The 20,145-nt window shown below is 48.5% G+C and overlaps 1 protein-coding gene across 2 annotated transcripts in view; it reads right to left on the reverse strand.

The window, feature by feature from the left end:
• MST1R (macrophage stimulating 1 receptor) overlaps nt 1–5,653 on the reverse strand; it is a 72,224-nt gene extending 66,571 nt beyond the window's left edge. The window contains exon 1 of one of the 2 annotated variants that reach the window (XM_040358780.1): nt 5,444–5,653. The gene's annotated coding sequence lies outside the window, so the exon portion shown is untranslated. The other variant, XM_040358782.1, reaches the window with a different exon arrangement.
• Nucleotides 5,654–20,145: the final 14,492 nt, after the last annotated feature.

A 20,145-nucleotide genomic window follows, 5' to 3' on the forward strand; every position in this document is an offset into this window, starting at 1 on the left:
TCTTTATATCACACACTACATTACCAAAAGTATTGGGACGCCTGCCTTTACACACACATGAACTTTAATAGCACCCCAGTCTTAGTCTGTAGGGTTCAATATTGAGTTGGCCCCGCCCTTTGCATCTATAACAGCTTCACCTCTTCTGGGAAGGCCGTCCACAAGGTTTAGGAGGGTGTCTATGGGAATGTTTGACCATTCTTGGACGAGAAGGCCTGGCTAGCAGTCTCCACTCTAATTCATCCCAAAGGTGTTCTATGCGATTGAGGTCAGGACTCTGTGCAGCCCAGTCAAGTTTCTCCACCCCAAAACTCGCTCATCTAGGTCTTCATGGACCTTGCTTTGTGCACTGGTCCAACTCATTTGGTGGAGAGCGGGATCCCAGAGGTCAAAGGTCACAGGGCGTGGCTGTCCCACCCCCACCAAAGTGTACCGCCTACCCCAACTAAGTCGGGGAATGAACAAGTCGAGGTGTGGGGTTGTTTTACAGGGGTTGGGATTAGCCCCTTAGTTCCAGTGAAGGGAACGCTTAAGGCGTCAGCATACCAAGACATTTTGGACAATTTCATGCTCCCAACTTTGTGGGAGGAGTTTGGGGACGGCCTCTTCATATTCCAACATGACTGCGCACCAGTGCACAAAGCAAGGACCATAAAGACATGGTTCTGGAACTGATGTTGGATGAGAAGACCTGTCTCGCAGTCTCCTCTCTAATTCATCCCAAAGAAAGTTCTATCGGGTCGAAGTCAGGACTCTGTGCAGGCCAGTCAGGTTCCTCCACTCCAAACTCGCTCATCCGGACTTTGCTTTGTGCACTGGTGGGCAGTCATGTTGGAACAGGAAGGGGCCATCCCCCAAACTCCTCCCACAAAGTTGGGAGCATGAAATTGTCCAAAATGTCTTAGTATGCCGACGCCTTAAGAGTTCCCTTCACTGGGACTAACGGGCCAATCCCAACCTCTGAAAAACGACCCCACACCATAATCCCCCCTCCACCAAATGATTTGGACCAGTGCACAAAGCAAGTTTCCTAAAAGACATGAGGAACTTGATTGGCCTGCACAGAGTCCTGACCTCAACCAGTCCTCGGACGAGAGGGCCTCCGTGATAGGCGAACACTGAACACAGTGCCTCCTGGGAAGCTGAGTGTTCTGCCTATCACGGAACAGAAGAAGTAGGAGGCGCGGCTTTTGAAAAATGGATGTCTTAGGATAAGGTAAGGGATCGTCAAGACACAGTCAGGCATGTCATATAGGTTACAGCGAATCTGACATGTAATGGGGCACAGTGAGTCTGGCATGTAATGGGGGCCACAGTGAGTCTGGCATGTAATGGGGGCCACAGTGAGTCTGGCATGTAATGGGGGCCACAGTGAGTCTGGCATGTAATGGGGCATAGTGAGTTTGGCATGTAATGGGGCATAGTGAGTTTGGCATGTAATGGGGCACAGTGAGTCTGGCATGTAATGGGGCATAGTGAGTTTGGCATGTAATGGGGCATAGTGAGTTTGGCATGTAATGGGGCACAGTGAGTCTGGCATGTAATGGGGCATAGTGAGTTTGGCATGTAATGGGGCATAGTGAGTCTGGCATGTAATGGTGGCACCATGAGGCGAGGCATGACTAGTAGGAAGGGAGTAGTCTTATACGGCGAGTATATTCCAAAATCAACATTTTAGCTGGAAAATTGGGGGGTCGTCTTATACGCCGGCAAATACGGTAATCACAGGCATATTAGATGGCCGTGAGGCCCTTGTGAGTGCGAGGCCTTAGGCGACCGACTAATTTGCCTAATTAAAGAGCCGCCTTTGGGTAATCTAGTGTAGTTGTTGGTAGATCCAATGGTGACCATACACGCTTCGATAAATGACTTATTTTCCGATTCACCTCTTCCCATATAAAATAAATCGATCCATAGTCCACAATCTATTCATTCGATATACCACACACACGGAGAAGTGGATTTCCAGCGATCGTTAAGATACAAAGGTAAGTTATTGATCGTGTCTCTGTTTCCACCATATCATCTCATAATCAGATCAAAGTACAATCGTATCCTTGAACAAAGTATCTTGGTGTTGCCAATCGATTAAAAAACGATCAGCTTCTAAAAACAAGCGCCCAGAGGCGATTCAGTTCGCATGTGTAGCGCTATATAAAGTTTTCACTCACTCAAAAAAAAATGTGGCTGAACCGCATGCTTTTAACGCCCCGGCAACCACAAGTCTAAACGAGCCACAAGCCCGGGTTCACACCAGTGCGACTTGTCATGCTGGACGCAATCACAGCCCTAGTCGCCTGCGTGAATGAACCCCAAGGCTGGTTTTAGATGTGCATCTAAACTGTCGTTCCTCCTAAAAGCACATGAAATCGCACTGATAGTCGACTTCAAAGTCGCACTGGTGTGAACCAAGGCTAAAGGAGATTGTACTGTATAGTGTGTGGTCAGCATAAACATTCCCTTCTCACAGCCAGATGTTGGACACTTGGCCCTTATATTCGGTTGCACGGGAGACGCGGGGTGACTATCGCAGAGGTCGGGTCATATACACAATGATAGGTGTTCTAGAGAAGGAATGTCCCATCACACGCATAAAGATTGCTCTGCGATGAGATGGAATATTCTGTTTCATGAATGGTTACATTTTCTGGATGAACCTTCGAGAGATCTGCTGCCTTTATTGGGGTCCAACCAGGACCGACCCACCAAAGGTTCCTCCTGAAACCTGAACTGTTTCTAAAGATCAAAGTATCGCATGCAGGGTCCAACCAGGACCGACCCACCAAAGGTTCCTCCTGAAACCTGAACTGTTCCTGAAGATCAAAGTATTGCATGCAGGGTCCAACCAGGACCGACCCATCGAAGGTTCCTCCCGAAACCTGAACTGTTCCTAAAGATCAAAGTATCGCATGCAGGGTCCAACCAGGACCGACCCATTGAAGGTTCCTCCCGAAACCTGAACTGTTCCTAAAGATTTAAGTATCACCTACAAGGTCCAACCAGGACCGACCCATTGAAGGTTCCTCCCGAAACCTGAACTGTTCCTGAAGATTAAAGTATCGCATGCAGGGTCCAACCAGAACCAGGACCGACCCATAGAAGGTTCCTCCCGAAACCTGAACTGTTCCTAAAGATTTAAGTATCGCCTACAAGGTCCAATCAGGACCAAACCATTGAAGGTTAGTCCCGAAACTGAACTGTTCCTGAAGATCCAAGTATTGCATACAGCAGGGATCCTCAAACTACGGCCCTCCAGCTGTTGTGGAACTATACATCCCATGGGGCATTGTAAAACTCTGACATTCACAGACATGACTAGGCATGATGGGAATTGTAGTTCCTGAACAACTGGAGGGCCGTAGTTTGAAGACCCATGGCATACAGGGTCCAACCAGGACCAACCCATTGAAGGGTCCACCTTAGGTGTGAACTGTTCGTGAAGATCAAAAGTATCGCACACAGCAATGTTTCTCAACTAAGTACCCCCCCCCCAAATAGGTCATGTTTTCTGGATTTCCCTCAGATGAAACAGCTGTGGTAATTACTAAGGCAGTAAAACTGATCAAATCACCTGTGCAAAATAACGGAAAGCCTGAAAACGTGACCTGTTGGGGATATTCGAGGACTGGAGTTGATAAACATTGGCATACAGGATCCAACCAGGACCGACCCATGGAAGGTTCCTCCTCCTCAACTCCAGTCCTCAAGTAACATCCCCTATAGGTCATGATTTCTGGACTTCCCTCAGATGAAACAGCTGTAGTAATTACTAAGGCTTACTGATCAAATCACCTGCGCAAAATAATGGAAAGCCTGAAAACGTGACCTGTTGGGGGTATTTGAGGACTGGAGTTGAAAAACATTGGCATACAGGGTCTAACCAGGACCGACCCATCAAAGGGTCCTCCTGAAACGTGAACTGTTCCTGAAGATCAAAATGATCGCACGCAGCAATGGTTATCAACTCCAGTCCTCAATCCCCCCCCCTCCTATAGGCAGGGCCGGGACAAGGGGTGGGCAGGAGGGTCGGCTGCCCCTGGCGCAATGGTTTATTGCAGGGATGGGGGGGCACCCTGACCCTAAGGGAAAGGGGGGCGCAGTTTGGTATCTTTGCCCTGGATGACCTTTTTCTGGCAATGCCAATAGGTCATGTTTTCTGGATTTCCCTCAGATGAAACAGCTGTAGTAATTACTAAGGCAGTAAAACTGATCAAATCACCTGTGCAAAATAATGGAAAGCCTGAAAACATGACCTATTGGGGGGAATTGGAGGACTGGAGTAACATTGGCTGTTCCTGAAGATCAAAGTATCGCAAACAGGGTCCAACCAGGACCGACCCTTTGAAGGTTTCTCCTGAAAAATCAAAGTATCACATACAAGGTGCAACCAGGACCGACCCATCGAAGGTTCCTCCTGAAAAATCAAAGTATCACATACAAGGTGCAACCAGGACCGACCCATCGAAGGTTCCTCCAGAAAAATCAAAGTATCACATACAAGGTGCAACCAGGACCGACCCATCGAAGGTTCCTCCTGAAAAATCAAAGTACAACATACAAGGTGCAACCGGGACCGACCCATCGAAGGTCCTCCTGAAAAATCAAAGTATCACATACAAGGTGCAACCAGGACCGACCCATCGAAGGTCCTCCTGAAAAATCAAAGTATCACATACAAGGTGCAACCAGGACCGACCCATCGAAGGTTCCTCCTAAAAAATCAAAGTATCACATACAAGGTGCAACCAGGACCGACCCATCGAAGGTTCCTCCTGAAAAATCAAAGTACAACATACAAGGTGCAACCGGGACCGACCCATCGAAGGTCCTCCTGAAAAATGAAAGTATCACATACAAGGTGCAACCAGGACCGACCCATCGAAGGTCCTCCTGAAAAATCAAAGTATCACATACAAGGTGCAACCAGGACCGACCCATCGAAGGTTCCTCCTGAAAAATCAAAGTATCACATACAAGGTGCAACCAGGACCGACCCATCGAAGGTCCTCCTTAAAAATCAAAGTATCACATACAAGGTGCAACCAGGACCGACCCATCGAAGGTTCCTCCTGAATCTTGACCTGATCCTGAAGATCGAAGTATCACATAGAGGTATGAAGACCACAATCACATCACACATCAGGACAATGATAGAATCTCGATTGTGAGATCAATAAATCATGAAGTTAAAGCAAAGATCGATTACGTACCTTCAGATCTTCATAATGGAGACTCAACAGGTGGTGAAACCAAAAACTCCACTATAAATCCCGGCGTCCTGCCCGTCCCAACGCCGGTACTCCCGAGGTGAGGATCCGCTCGGGAAAAATCTCAATTCTTAGAAAATCCAGGAAAATTCTCGGCATCGATCATTTCCTATACACACCCAGAGAACTGACTGGCAGGATTCCAGCACAGCGGAGAGCCAGGAGGAGGCACTTACCTGGCCAAGGCAGGTCCTGCTGGGTATTGTCCAGTGGGGGGGGGGGTCTCTCACTCTCCAGAGGTGGGAACTGGATCTTCAGGTTTCTCCCCAGGACACAGCGAAGGGGGGAGGAGGTGCTGCTGGTATTTCTCGGCTGGTTCCTGTAGAAAGAAAAATAGCAGTTCCAGGGAGGGAGGGGAAGGATCAGACTTCCATCAACAGCTCCACCCTCCGCCACAGGCGTTTTACATTGAGCAATAACCCATTCCCAGCCCTGCAGATCCGCCTACCTACACACCCACCTACCTCTACTCTATACCTGTCACAGGGGCCCCCAGCAAGCATGCTTTGTTTTTGTTATTTTGTTTTTATTAGAAAAATTATTTTGTTTTCCTTTTTTTGTTTGTTGTTACTTATTTTTTATATATATATATATATAATATTATTATTTTACTTTTTTTTTTACTTTGTTTTTACTTAAAAAAAAACATATATATATATAATTTTTTTTTTATTTCTTAAAGATTATTTTCTTATATATGTCCTGGAGACACAACAGTAACGAGGAGGATATCTCTCCGAACTCAGAGGCGGTCACCCTCTTACAGAACAAGTGTCCCCATTGGAAGATCTCCCTCCACTTCCTGTTTTGGTGACAACAGCAACATTTTACAATTATTTTTTATTTAATTTTTGTCCCAGTGAATCTTCCCTGCAGAGACACAGACGGCAATAAAAACCTGGCCGGGGTTCTCAGCTCAAAAAAAAAAAAAATTATGGGAACTGTAAAATGTTGCAGTTGTCACCAAAACAGGAAGTGGAGGGAGATGAAACAAAAAGTGGAGGGAGATGAAACAAAAAGTGGAGGGAGATGAAACAAAAAGTGGAGGGAGATGAAACAAAAAGTGGAGGGAGATGAAACAAGAAGTGGAGGGAGATGAAACAGGAAGTGGAGGGAGATGAAACAGGAAGTGGAGGGAGATGAAACAGGAAGTGGAGGGAGATGAAACAGGAAGTGGAGGGAGATGAAACAAGAAGTGGAGGGAGATGAAACAGGAAGTGGAGGGAGATGAAACAGGAAGTGGAGGGAGATGAAACAGGAAGTGGAGGGAGATGAAACAGGAAGTGGAGGGAGATGAAACAGGAAGTGGAGGGAGATGAAACAGGAAGTGGAGGAAGATGTTCCAATGTGTGTTTTGATAAAGATTATAACGTGTGTGTGACCTTTATCAGCACGTTTATTGAAATTGTGATCTTTGTACTTTGCATGGCTGTGCCTAGACATGTGAGTAACATAAGTAAATATGGGATTGTCTGGAAAGTTTTTTTTAAAGCCGTACTCCGGAGACAGAAAGAGTTACTTTCTCTCCCAGATCTACCTGTGTGCCTTTGAACCCCTTGAGAAGCTCCTCCCTCACTTCCTGTTCCTGCGACACCCATACAGGAAATGGAGGGAGGGGGGTTGTCACTGGGGCAAGAAGGTACAATACAGAAAGCAGAAGGCCTGGGCGGGAGGGAACGTTCTTTGGATTAGCCACCTGCCGGCTACAATACGTATATATATACACACAGTGATGAAAAAAAGTATTTGATCCCCCTGCTGATTTTGTACATTTGCCCCACTGACAAAGAAATGATCAGCCTGTAATTTTATTGGTCGGTTTATTATAACAGTGAGAGAGCATACCCGCGATAGAACGGGGAGATGTCAGTGTAAACACAACTTCATCCCCGTTCTTCCTAGTGACACCGTCACTGATCGTCTGTTCCCTGTCATCAGGAGCAACGATCAGTGTCGTGTCACACATAGCCCCCCTACAGTAAGAAACACTCCCTAGGACACACTTAACCCCTACAGCGCCACCTAGTGGTTAACCCCTTCATTGCCAGTGTCATTTTTACAGTAATCAGTGCATTTTTATAGCTGTAATGGTCCCAAAAATGTGTCAAAAGTGTCCGCCACAATAAAAATCGCTGATCGCCGCCATTACTAGTAAAAAAAAAATATATATTAATAAAAATGCCATAAAACTATCTACTATTCTGTAGACGATATAACTTATCGCTTATTGCGATTTTATATTTTTTACCAAAAATATGTAGAAGAATACGTATCGGCCTAAACTGAGGAAAAATATTTTTTTATATAAATTTTTTTGGGGATCTTTTTTATAGCAAAAATATAAAAAATATTGAATTTTTTTCACAATTGTCGCTCTATTTTTGTTTGTAGCGCAAAAACTAAAACCGGCAGAGGTGATCAAATACCACCAAAAGAAAGCTCTATTTGTGGGGGGGAAAAAAAGGACGTCAATTTTGTTTGGGAGCCACGTCACACGACCGCGCAATTGTCAGTTAAAGCGACGCAGTGCCGAATCGCAAAAAGTGGCCCGGTCTTTGGCCAGCAAAATGGCTCCGGGGCTGAAGTGGTTAAAGTGTATATTTATTTTTTTCCAAAACAAATTGCGTTTGAAAAAAATGCTGCGCAAATACTGTGTGACATAAAAAATTTGCAACGAACACCATGAGGGGGTTCTGGGTAAACACAGATTTTTATTGAGGATGGCATGGTGTAAAAGAGCCGAGGATCACCAACATATACAGGGCCAGATCCACGAAGACTTACGATCAGTAGATACGCCGTCGTAAGTCCGAATCCGCGCTGTCGCAACTTTAAGCGTATTCTCAAACTTAGATACGCTTAAATGTTGCTAAGATGTGGCCGGCGTAAGTCTCCTACGCCGTCGTATCTTAACTGCATATTTACGCTGGCCGCTAGGGGCGTGTACGCTGATTTACGCCTATAATATGTAAATCAGCTAGATACGCCTATCCACGAACGTACGCCCGTCCGTCGCAGTAAAGATACGCCGTTTACGTAAGGGGTTTTCAGGCGTAAAGATAAACCACCAAAAACATGGCGCAGCCAATGTTAAGTATGGACGTCGGAACCGCGACGAATTTTTCAAATTTTACGTCGTTTGCGGAACTTGTCCGTGAATGGGGCTGGCCGTAATTTACGTTCACGTCGAAAGCATGACGATTTGCCAACGTCATTTGGAGCATGCGAACTGGGATACGTCCACGGACGGCGCATTCGCCGTTTGATCGAAACGTCATTTAGGTGGGGTCAAGCTTATTTTACATAAAACACGCCCCCCTGTTCATCATTTGAATTCCGCGCCCTTACGCCGGGAGATTTACGCTACGTCGCAGTAACTTTAGAGGCAAGTGCTTTGTGAATAAAATTTTAGGCTTTGTGCCTAAAATTACGATGCGCTACGTGGATCTGGGCCACAGTGTCCGGGTACACCGGGTATCTGGCGTTCTATGTGTTGTGTGTTTTCCATAATGAGCCGTAATTATTGTGTAATACCTGATATCAGCTATTGCTCCGACATGCTTGTGTCCTCCTGAACTCCCTGTAGTACAGAATGTCCTGTTCACTGCCGAGGGGGTCTAACGGCGACACCTAGTGGTCATTTAACGATATCACACACGGGGGTTCAACCATGTGTACGGCTCCATGTACACGGGACGTTTTTACAACTCCTCCGAAATGATTAAACTTGGCAGATGGTAACCCACGTTTAAAACCGCGTCCATTTTGCGGCGTTTAGCAGCGTTTTGTCGCGTTTGCGCTTAGAAGCGTTTTCATTCTTTTAAACACTTTTTTTGCGATTCGGCACTGCGTCGCTTTAACTGACAATTGCGCGGCCGTGCGACGTGGCTCCCAAAACAAAATTGACGTCCTTTTTTTTTCCCCCCACAAATAGAGATTTATTTTGGTGGTATTTGATCGTCTCTGCGTTTTTTTTTTTTGCGCTATAAACAAAAAATAGAGCGACAATTTTGAAAAAAAAGAATTCTATATTTTTTACTTTTTGCTATAATAAATATCCCCAAAAATGTATAAAAAAAAAAAACATGGGACAGATCCACATACATTTGGATGGGCGCAGCTTATGTGAGATACGCTACGCCGCTGTAACTTACGTTTTAATTCTTTGAATCCACAAATAATTTGCGCCGTAAGTTACGTTGGCGTAGTGTATCTCTCGGCGCCTAATTCAAATCGGCGAGTAGGGGGCGTGTTTCATTTAAATGAAGCGCGTCCCCGCGCCAAATGAACTGCGCATGCGCCGTCCCTAAATTTCCCGCCGTGCATTGCGCTAAATGACGTCGCAACAACGTAATTTTTTTAACTTAGACGTGAATTACGTCCATCCCTATTCAGGGACGACTTACGCAAAAAAAAAAAAAATGATTAAAATTTTGACGCGGGAACGACGGCCATACTTAACATGGCAAGTCTAACTATACGCCGCAAAATACCAGCTTTTACTATACGCCGGAAAAAGCCGACTAGAGACGACGTAAGAGAATGCGACGGCCGCGCGTACGTTCGTGGATCGTCGGAAAAAGCTAATTAGCATACCCGAGGCGGAAAACGACGCAAACTCCACCCAGCGGACGCCGAAGTATTGCATCTACGATCCAAAGATCCTGTCGGATCAAACCCAGATGCCGTTGTATCTTGGTTTGAGGATTCAAACTAAAGATACGACGTGGGAAATTTGAAAGTACGCCGGCGTATCAGTAGATACACCGGCGTACTCGCTCTGTGGATCTGGCCCCATATTTTTTCCTCAGTTTAGGCCGATACGTATTCTTCTACATATTTTTGGTAAGGGAAAAAAAATTGCAATAAGCGTTTATTGATTGGTTTGCGCAAAAGTAATAGGCCCAGATTCACAGAGAGTGGGCGCACATTACGCCGCCATAGAGTAACCAATGTACGCTACGCCAACGCAGCGCAGAGAGACAAGCAATGAATTCAGCAAGCCAGTGCCAGCGTGGCGTAGGATTCGAAGGCGTACGCCGGCGTAGGTGGAAGTGGGCGTGACCCATGCAAATGAGGCGTGACCCCATGCAAATGATGGTCCGAGCGCCAGACAGATACGTATCACGAACTGCGCATGCGCCGCGAGGTGGACGCATTCCCCTGCGAATGCTCACAACCACGTCGGAACAACTGCCTAAACTACGCCGGATCACTGTGTACGGTGTGAACGTAACCTACGCCCAGCCAGACACACGTCCAACGTAAAATACGCCGGCTTGTGTTCCATGGTGCAGACCTTTGTTGTGTAACTATAAAATGTCCATCCACAAATGGAAGCCTCCCCAAGGGGATTAGAAGCAAAATCCAGCAAGAGCTCCAGAGTATAAAAGAGAAGAGAGGCGCCTCTAAGTGTAGCAATATGGTTACATTTAATGAAGGTACAACATTTAGAAGCGCGCATCTAAGTATGCAGGCAACCGGGGTAAAGCTGTCCACATACACTGTGCTCTGCAATGCCGGCTCTCACCGCTGTCAATCTGCAATGGTGACCGGGAAGACTACCCTGCAGTAGAGCGATCTGAAAGCAAGGCTTGAAGAGCTCATGGAAGGGATGACGTCGATGGCGGTGTGGAGGACGGTCTATGTGGACAGATTTATGCCTGCATACTTAGATGCGAGTTGCTAAATGTTGTACCTTCATTAAATGTATTGCTACACTTCGAGGCGCCTCTCTTCTCTTTTATACTCAGTTGTGACATGGCGCTACTTGTATATCAAGACATCGCTTGTATATGAAGTCAAAATTTATTTAAAAATGTAGCTTGTCTTGCAAAATGCTCTCAAACCAGGGTTTTACTCTATATGTGGGCTGAACAATAAAAAAAGAACATTACATGTATGCCCAACATTAGAAGAGTGGGTGGATGTGTGGTGGAAGATTCTAATGGTGGGCATACTATACACTTTTTCTGGCAGAGGTTTTTTTCATCTGTATATTATTTTTAACTGTTACTTTGCAGAATGCCAAAAAGCTGCAGCACTGATCTGTGTATTATGACAGCAGCAGGATGCTGCTCTTAGAATACATAAGTCAGTGCCTGCAGCGCTATATTTCTCCAATCACAGGTAAAAAAAGCATTAGGAGCGTGGGGTGGTCAGCGGGCGGTAGCTCCTATGCTTTTTTTACTTTTTCCTGGCAGATATTTCTTCATCCAAATTGATTGATGTGAATGAAGGAATCTGGCTTAACTAAAAAAAAAAAAGCGCTTTCCGTGTATGCTTAACATTAGGAGTGCAGCAGAAACTCAGGGGCAACCAGGTTATGTAACCATAAAATGTCCATCCAAAAATGGAATCCTCAACAAGGGGATTAGAAGCAAAATCCAGCAGGAGCTCCAGAGTCTAAAAGAGAAGAGAGGCGCGCCTCTAAGTGTAGCAATATAGTTACATTTAATGAAGGTACAACATTTAGAAACTCGCATCTAAGTATGCAGGCAACGGGGGTAAAGCTGTCCACATACACTGTCCTCTGCAATGCCGGCTCTCACCGCTGTCAATCTGCAATGGTGACCGGGAAGACTACCCTGCAGTAGAGCGATCTGAAAGCGAGGCTTGAAGAGCTCATGGAAGGGATGACGTCGATGGCGGTGTGGAGGACGGTCTATGTGGACAGATTTATGCCTGCATACTTAGATGCGAGTTGCTAAATGTTGTACCTTCATTAAATGTATTGCTACACTTCGAGGCGCCTCTCTTCTCTTTTATACTCAGTTGTGACATGGCGCTACTTGTATATCAAGACAACATTTATTTAAAAAAAATTCTTACCTTGCAAAATGCTCTCAAACCAAGGTTTTACTATATATATATATATATATATATATATATATATATATATATATATATATATATATATATATATATATATATATATATATATATATCTCAAATACACTGCCACTGACTGAACAACCTGCCCCTGCTTAATCCAACTCAAGCTATCTCTCTGTCCGCGCCAACAACACTACACACGGTCGCTCTGTAAGCAGCCTTATATAGTGTGGGGGGCGTGGACTTAGTCCCTCCCTGAGCCATGATTGGCCGAAAGGCACCCTGCCGGGAGGACCGAGATTTTTTGACGGAAGGCAAGAAGAACTTCCGAACTGCAGATGAGTTTGGCTACATGCAAAAACAGGACTAACGTTTATATACTGACACACACTGGACAACATACACTGACCGGCACTAACAGAGGACGTCCATATTTACATAAACTGACCGCTCCATGCTTTAGATCAGGGGTCTCCATACTTTTCAAGCAAAGGGCCAGTTTACTGTCTTTGAGACTTCAGGGGGGCCGGATTCTGACCAATGGGGGTAGAAAATGCCCCAGGGCCGATTATCAGTGAGAATAAACATGGCCCCAGTGTTGGTGGGCAGTAGAAGGAGGAATAGTGCTCCATCATTGCTATTAGTGGAAGAAAGAGAGCCCCATTGTTGGTGTCAGTGGGAGGAATAGTGCCTCATATCATTGGGAGCAATACTGCCCCAAGGGCCGGATAAAGGCTAGCAAAGGGCCACATCCGGCCCTTGGGCCGCAGTTTGGAGACCCCTGCTTTAGAGAGATGCACACAGACGGACAACCCAATTAGGAGAGAGTAGATCACACACACAGATTATAGGATGAGGCCGTACTACAAACATACACCCAACATTAGAGAAAAGGATGACTAGCATCCAGTAGGGTAGCTTAGTGTGGTCAGTGTAGGTCCTGCCCTAGAAGAGTCTACCTTGCCGTGGTGGGCAGGCTTGGAATCTCTTGGTCTCTTGGAATCTCTTGATCTCTTGTCAGCGAATGGGCGAGAGGATCATTAGATCTTCACTTCTGGCCAATTGATTTTACTAAAGGACTCTTGGTTTAATCAGAGTATATATATATATAGTTGGAAAAGGAAAAAATGTGTATAGGTTTATAATTCTACTTTCATAAAACACACAATAAAAATTTGGTATATTTACATTTGAATTGCTTCCTCTTTTATTAGATCCTTTCATGATCTGATCCGGGGGGGGGGTCATTACCACTTGGAGGCACACAGGCCACATTTGCAAGGCTGGAAGGGGCTCTATGGCTACGTCTTCCACTTCTGGTGTGTGTAGGGATGTGTAATAGGTGTTTATGTCTTAACCGCTTGCCGACCAGCGCACGCACTTTTACCTTAAGCGGGAGGCATCGGCGTTGTTCAGTGGACAACATGGGACCCCCCCTTCAACCTTTATGTGGCAAATCATTATTTTCCCCCCACTGTCTATTACCAATTCTCCAAGGGGGAGGAAAACTTTTGAGCACACCTGTATTAGTATTTCCATAGCACTGTGGTAAGAAGTATTTTATAGGGAGTAGCGTGGGGGTTTTATATATTTATTTTTTCATAAATGAAACATTACATAAAAAAAAAAAAAAAAATCACAGGCAGCATTAGAGAATTTATTGATAGATGACGATGAGGAGACCCACTTCCCTCTGATTGTTGGGAAAATCGTCCAAAAATGTCATTTATTTTGTACAAAGGTTCTATAGAATAAATACAGAATCACTGAAAAAGGAACCCGCCAGGACAGAAAATATGGAAGCGGACACTAAAACGGTGAAAGGAGGCCGTCATCTTCAGCCTCGCCTCACTTTTTAGAGATCAGGAGTCTCCGATTCACTGGCTGCATGCTTGTTCTAGGTCACGACTCGGAACTCACAAGAAAAGATAAGGAAGAGGGACGGCCTTGGAGCCCCTCCCCCTAAAGCAGTGGTTCTCAACCTATGAAGTGCAGTGACCCCTTGATAAAATTTTCCAAGTTGTGGGGACCCCAACAGTAACATTTTTGTAGTGTGGGTTTTCGCCACCCAGGGCAAGACAAGTAATTTGTTTCACTAACCCACGGACATTAAGCGCTCCGCCTAGTCCCTTCCACTCGTATAGTATTAAAACCCCTTATGGTACATTTTAGGATGTACCAGTCTCTCTTTGTTCTCCTTTCTTTCTCTTTTAGCTCCCTATCCTAACCCCCCCCCATCCCTCTCTCTAGCCGTCTTTCTTGTTCTCTTATTATTTATCTCCCATTTTCTTTGTTCCTCCCCCTTCCATGTATTCTCCATTTTTATACCTGGGAATGGGACGAGTGGAAGTGCTGGCGGGGAGTTGGGACGAGTGGAAGGGCTGGCGGGGAGTTGGGACAAGTGGCAGTGCTGGCGGGGAGTTGGGACGAGTGGAACCGCTGGCGGGGAGTTGGGACGAGTGGCAGCGCTGGCGGGGAGTTGGGACGAGTGGCAGCGCTGGCGGGGAGTTGGGACGAGTGGCAGCGCTGGCGGGGAGTTGGGACGAGTGGAAGCGCTGGCGGGGAGTTGGGATGAGTGGCAGCGCTGGCAGGGGAGTTGGGATGATTGGCAGCGCTGGCGGGGAGTTGGGAAGAGTGGCAGCGCTGGCGGGGAGTTGGGACGAGTGGAAGCGCTGGCGGGGAGTTGGGACGAGTGGAAGCGCTGGCGGGGAGTTGGGACGAGTAGCAGCGCTGGCGGGGAGTTGGGACGAGTGGAAGCGCTGGCGGGGAGTTGGGACGAGTGGAAGCGCTGGCGGGGAGTTGGGACGAGTGGAAGCGCTGGCGGGGAGTTGGGACGAGTGGAAGCGCTGGCGGGGAGTTGGGACGAGTGGAAGCGCTGGCGGGGAGTTGGGACGAGTGGAAGCGCTGGCGGGGAGTTGGGACGAGTGGCAGCGCTGGCGGGGAGTTGGGACGAGTGGCAGCGCTGGCGGGGAGTTGGGACGAGTGGCAGCGCTGGCGGGGAGTTGGGACGAGTGGCAGCGCTGGCGGGGAGTTGGGACGAGTGGCAGCGCTGGCGGGGAGTTGGGACGAGTGGAAGCGCTGGCGGGGAGTTGGGACGAGTGGCAGCGCTGGCGGGGAGTTGGGACGAGTGGCAGCGCTGGCGGGGAGTTGGGACGAGTGGCAGCGCTGGCGGGGAGTTGGGACGAGTGGCAGCGCTGGCGGGGAGTTGGGACGAGTGGCAGCGCTGGCGGGGAGTTGGAACGAGTGGCAGCGCTGGCGGGGAGTTGGGACAAGTGGCAGTGCTGGCGGGGAGTTGGGACGAGTGGAACCGCTGGCGGGGAGTTGGGACGAGTGGAAGCGCTGGCGGGGAGTTGGGATGAGTGGCAGCGCTGGCAGGGGAGTTGGGATGATTGGCAGCGCTGGCGGGGAGTTGGGATGAGTGGCAGCGCTGGCGGGGAGTTGGGATGAGTGGCAGTGCTGGCGGGGAGGTTCTGATCAGTAGCAGTGCTGGGGGAGGTTCTGATCAGCCAACGTAGGTGCGGCGGGGAGTTGGGACGAGTGGCAGCGCTGGCGGGGAGTTGGGACGAGTGGCAGCGCTGGCGGGGAGTTGGGACGAGTGGCAGCGCTGGCGGGGAGTTGGAACGAGTGGCAGCGCTGGCGGGGAGTTGGGACGAGTGGCAGTGCTGGCGGGGAGTTGGGACGAGTGGCAGCGCTGGCGGGGAGTTGGGACGAGTGGAAGCGCTGGCAGGGGAGTTGGGACGAGTGGCAGCGCTGGCGGGGAGTTGGGACGAGTGGAAGCGCTGGCGGGGAGTTGGGACGAGTGGCAGCGCTGGCGGGGAGTTGGGACGAGTGGCAGCGCTGGCGGGGAGTTGGGACGAGTGGCAGCGCTGGCGGGGAGTTGGGACGAGTGGCAGCGCTGGCGGGGAGTTGGGACGAGTGGCAGCGCTGGCGGGGAGTTGGAACGAGTGGCAGCGCTGGCGGGGAGTTGGGACAAGTGGCAGTGCTGGCGGGGAGTTGGGACGAGTGGAACCGCTGGCGGGGAGTTGGGACGAGTGGAAGCGCTGGCGGGGAGTTGGGATGAGTGGCAGCGCTGGCAGGGGAGTTGGGATGATTGGCAGCGCTGGCGGGGAGTTGGGATGAGTGGCAGCGCTGGCGGGGAGTTGGGATGAGTGGCAGTGCTGGCGGGGAGGTTCTGATCAGTAGCAGTGCTGGGGGAGGTTCTGATCAGCCAACGTAGGTGCGGCGGGGAGTTGGGACGAGTGGCAGCGCTGGCGGGGAGTTGGGACGAGTGGCAGCGCTGGCGGGGAGTTGGGACGAGTGGCAGCGCTGGCGGGGAGTTGGAACGAGTGGCAGCGCTGGCGGGGAGTTGGAACGAGTGGCAGCGCTGGCGGGGAGTTGGGACAAGTGGCAGTGCTGGCGGGGAGTTGGGACGAGTGGAACCGCTGGCGGGGAGTTGGGACGAGTGGAAGCGCTGGCAGGGGAGTTGGGATGATTGGCAGCGCTGGCGGGGAGTTGGGATGAGTGGCAGCGCTGGCGGGGAGTTGGGATGAGTGGCAGCGCTGGCGGGGAGTTGGGATGAGTGGCAGCGCTGGCGGGGAGGTTCTGATCAGTAGCAGTGCTGGGGGAGGTTCTGATCAGCCAACGTAGGTGCTCTAGATCAGAGGTCTCCAAACTTTCTAAACAAAGTGCCAGTTTACGGTCCTTCAGACTTTAGGGGGGCCGGACTAGGGCCATTGGGGGGCAAAAAATGTCCAGGTGTCCAGTGGGAGTAAATAATACCATATCTTTGGTGACAGTGGAAGGACTAGTGTCTCATCGTTGGTGTTAATGGAAAGAATTGATGGTGTCAGTTGGAGGAATAGTGCCCCATTGGTGTCAGCAACAAGAATTAGGCCCCATTTAAATTGGATGGAATAATGCCCCAAGGGCCGCTTTAAGGCAAGCAAAGGGCCACATCCGGCCCAAGGGCCGCAGTTTGGAGACCCCTGCTCTAGATCAAGGTCTTTTACTGATCTGAGAACTGTAGTGGGGACTCTAATCACAGGTAGTGTTACTCACTGTGTCTCCTGCTTTGTGGTGTTTTGCAGCGGTGACCAGAGGCGGCTCTAAGCTTTGTGAGGCCTTAAGCAAAAGAACTTAGACACAAGGGCCCCAAAATTCAAGCAAATTAAAATGGCTGCAGAACGTTGCCCGGATCTAGCACACGGTGATTGAGCAGAGGCAAATTAGGCGACCTTGAGGCCCCTGTGAGTGCGAGGCCTTAGGCGACCGCCTAATTTGCCTAATTAAAGAGCCGCCTCTGGCAGTGACACCTATGCCAAAATCAGCAGATAGGGTCTCCTCCAGCCCCTCCCCCTTCACATCCCTCACCAGTCAGCTGACCTCTAGTTTTTGCCCCTCCCCCAGCCATGCCGTGATCTAAATGGGCAGCTGGGAAGAGGCTGAGTGGGCGGTCACAGGCTCCAGAGACCGGCCGCTAAAAGGCTGGGAGATCGGTGTGGGCTTCAGGAACAGCCAAGGATTCGGTGACCCCTGGCAAATCGTCTTTCGACCACCCGAGGGGGTCCCGACCCCCAGGTTGAGAACCACTGCCCTAAAGCAAGTCCGCAGCAACAGCAACTCCCGCATTGTCATCCTGACGGACCCTCTATGATTATAAATAGACACTGTAAAGTCAGAAATGGCTTTGGTTAATATAGTTCCGTTGGTTATCCTGAGACTTGCAGTTCCTCAGCATCTAACAGTCCTTTAGTTAGCCGAGATTGGGCTGTGTGTTGCCTCCGTGCAGCTGCCATGATATCAGATATTATTATTATTAGATATTAATAATAAATTTATTGCTTTGATTTTAGATGAATTTATTTGCTCTGCATGTATTAATCATTTCCTGTTTCCTGTCACGTGACGGTGTGCTATGCCGGAAATTACAATGTTGTCACAGACAATCGGAAGTTGATTTACTAAAACCGGGCAGCCAATCAGCTTCTAACTTCAGCTTGTTCACTTAAAGTGGATGTAAACCCTCCATACACCCAGTGAAGTGAACAGCCTCAGATGATACACAGGAATGAAACAAATCTCCCTACATAGGTTTTACTTGTATATCTGCTGTCTTCACATTTATACAGTGGAACCTTGGATTACAAGCATAATCCGTTCCAGGAGAATGCTCGTAGTCCAAAACACTCACATATCAAAAGCGAGTGCAATACCGCATGTGGCCAGAGGTTGGGGGGGGGGGCGCCGGAGAGCCTCGGAAATACTTAGAAAGAGGACAGCTTGGCTGAACTCGGAAAGGCTCAGGAACGGAGTACAGTGGAACCTCGGATTACGAGAATAATCCGTTCCAGGAGAATGCTCGTAATCCAAAGTACTTGCATATCAAAGCGAGTTTCCCCATAGAAGTCAATGGAAATGAAAATAATTTGTTCCCCATTGACTTCAATGGCATGCAATACCACATGTGGCTAGAGGTGGGGGGTGGGGGCACCGGAGAGCCTCAGAAATACTCAGAAAGGCCCGAGGACAGCTTGGCTGAACTCGGAAAGGCTCAGGAACGGAGTACAGTGGAACCTCGGATTACGAGCATAATCCGTTTCAGGAGAATGCTCGTAATCCAAAGTACTCGCATATCAAAGCGAGTTTCCCCATTGAAGTCAATGGAAATTAAAATAATTTGTTCCCCATTGACTTCAATGGCATGCAAATGCTCGTAATCCAAAGCACTCGCATTTCGAAGCGAGTTCCCCCGTTGAAGTCAATGGAAATTAAATTATTATTTTTCCGCATTGACTTAAATGGCATGCAATACCGCCAGAGGCGGGGGGTGCTGGAGAGGCTAAGAAACAGCCGGAAAGGCCCGAGGACATCTCAGCAAGACTCGGGAACGTAGTATGTCCGAGTCTTTCCGAATGGCTACGATCGGCGCTGTTTGGCTCTGGCGCCCCCCCCGCCTCAGGCACAACACGGTACTGCACACCTCTTTGGCCTGAATCCTGATCGTTTTGCAAGACAACATTAACAAACGTTAGGATTTTACAAAATACATTGCTCGTGTTGCGTAACGCTCGTTAACCGTGTTACTCGCAATCCGAGGTTGCACTGTTTTCTGTTTAGAAAGTTCAGATCGTGTTAGAAAATTTTCTCTTCCTGTTTAACACAGTGTGATGTCTGGGCATACAGCCAAGAGAGCTAAAATTGCTGAATGGAGAAAAGGCGCACACACCCCTTCTCATCATAGGCAGAGACTCTCAGAGGTGTTTTGCAACAGGGCCAGCTGCCTGCTAATCTATTTCTATCAACCTCCCCTGACAAGATCTGATGTGTCCGAGAATTTGTCAGGAGTTATCAGGCTGATAACAGAGGACCGGGTCAGGAGAGAGCTAGGGGACTTGGCTCTTTGAAGAGAGATAACAAAATACTGCAGATATATGTGCCCAGCTCAAATTTCATGAATGGGTTTACATCCTCTTTAAGCTTTGGCAATAGAATCTGGAAGCTGATTGTTTTTTTATGGAGATGCTTTAGATTTTGCACTCTCCAGTTTTAGTAACCCCTTGAATTGTTGCAATTTTTCTGGTGGTCTCACCCATAACCTATTGCATGCACACGGGACCGTTCTGAGAGGTAGGTGACGAGGCAGTTGCTTTGGGGAGCACAACAAGAGCAGGAACTCCAACCTATCCTGAAACAAATAACAGCTTATAGAGAAGAGGGGCTCGCGTTGGCCTTTCTGCCCCCGAAATTGGTTGCACATACTGGCCCAGATTTAAGAAGCAATTGCGTCTGCGTAACCATAGTTACGCAGCGCAATTGCTTACTTGCGCCGGCGTAACGACTTCTCCTGATTCAGAGAGCTCGTTACGCCGACTGCAGCCTAAGATATGCGTGGCATAAGGCTCTTATGCCCTCATATCTTAGGCTGCATTCTTACGCAGGCCGCTAGGTGGCGTTCCCGTTGTGGTCAGTGTATAGTATGCAAATTGCATACTAATGCCGATTCACAACGTTATGCGAGCCCTGCGTACGTAGTTTACAACGTTTCCGTCCGTCGGGTTTCACGTAA

This window comes from Rana temporaria, chromosome 7 (assembly GCF_905171775.1).
Source record: "Rana temporaria chromosome 7, aRanTem1.1, whole genome shotgun sequence".
Classification (NCBI taxonomy): domain Eukaryota; kingdom Metazoa; phylum Chordata; class Amphibia; order Anura; family Ranidae; genus Rana; species Rana temporaria.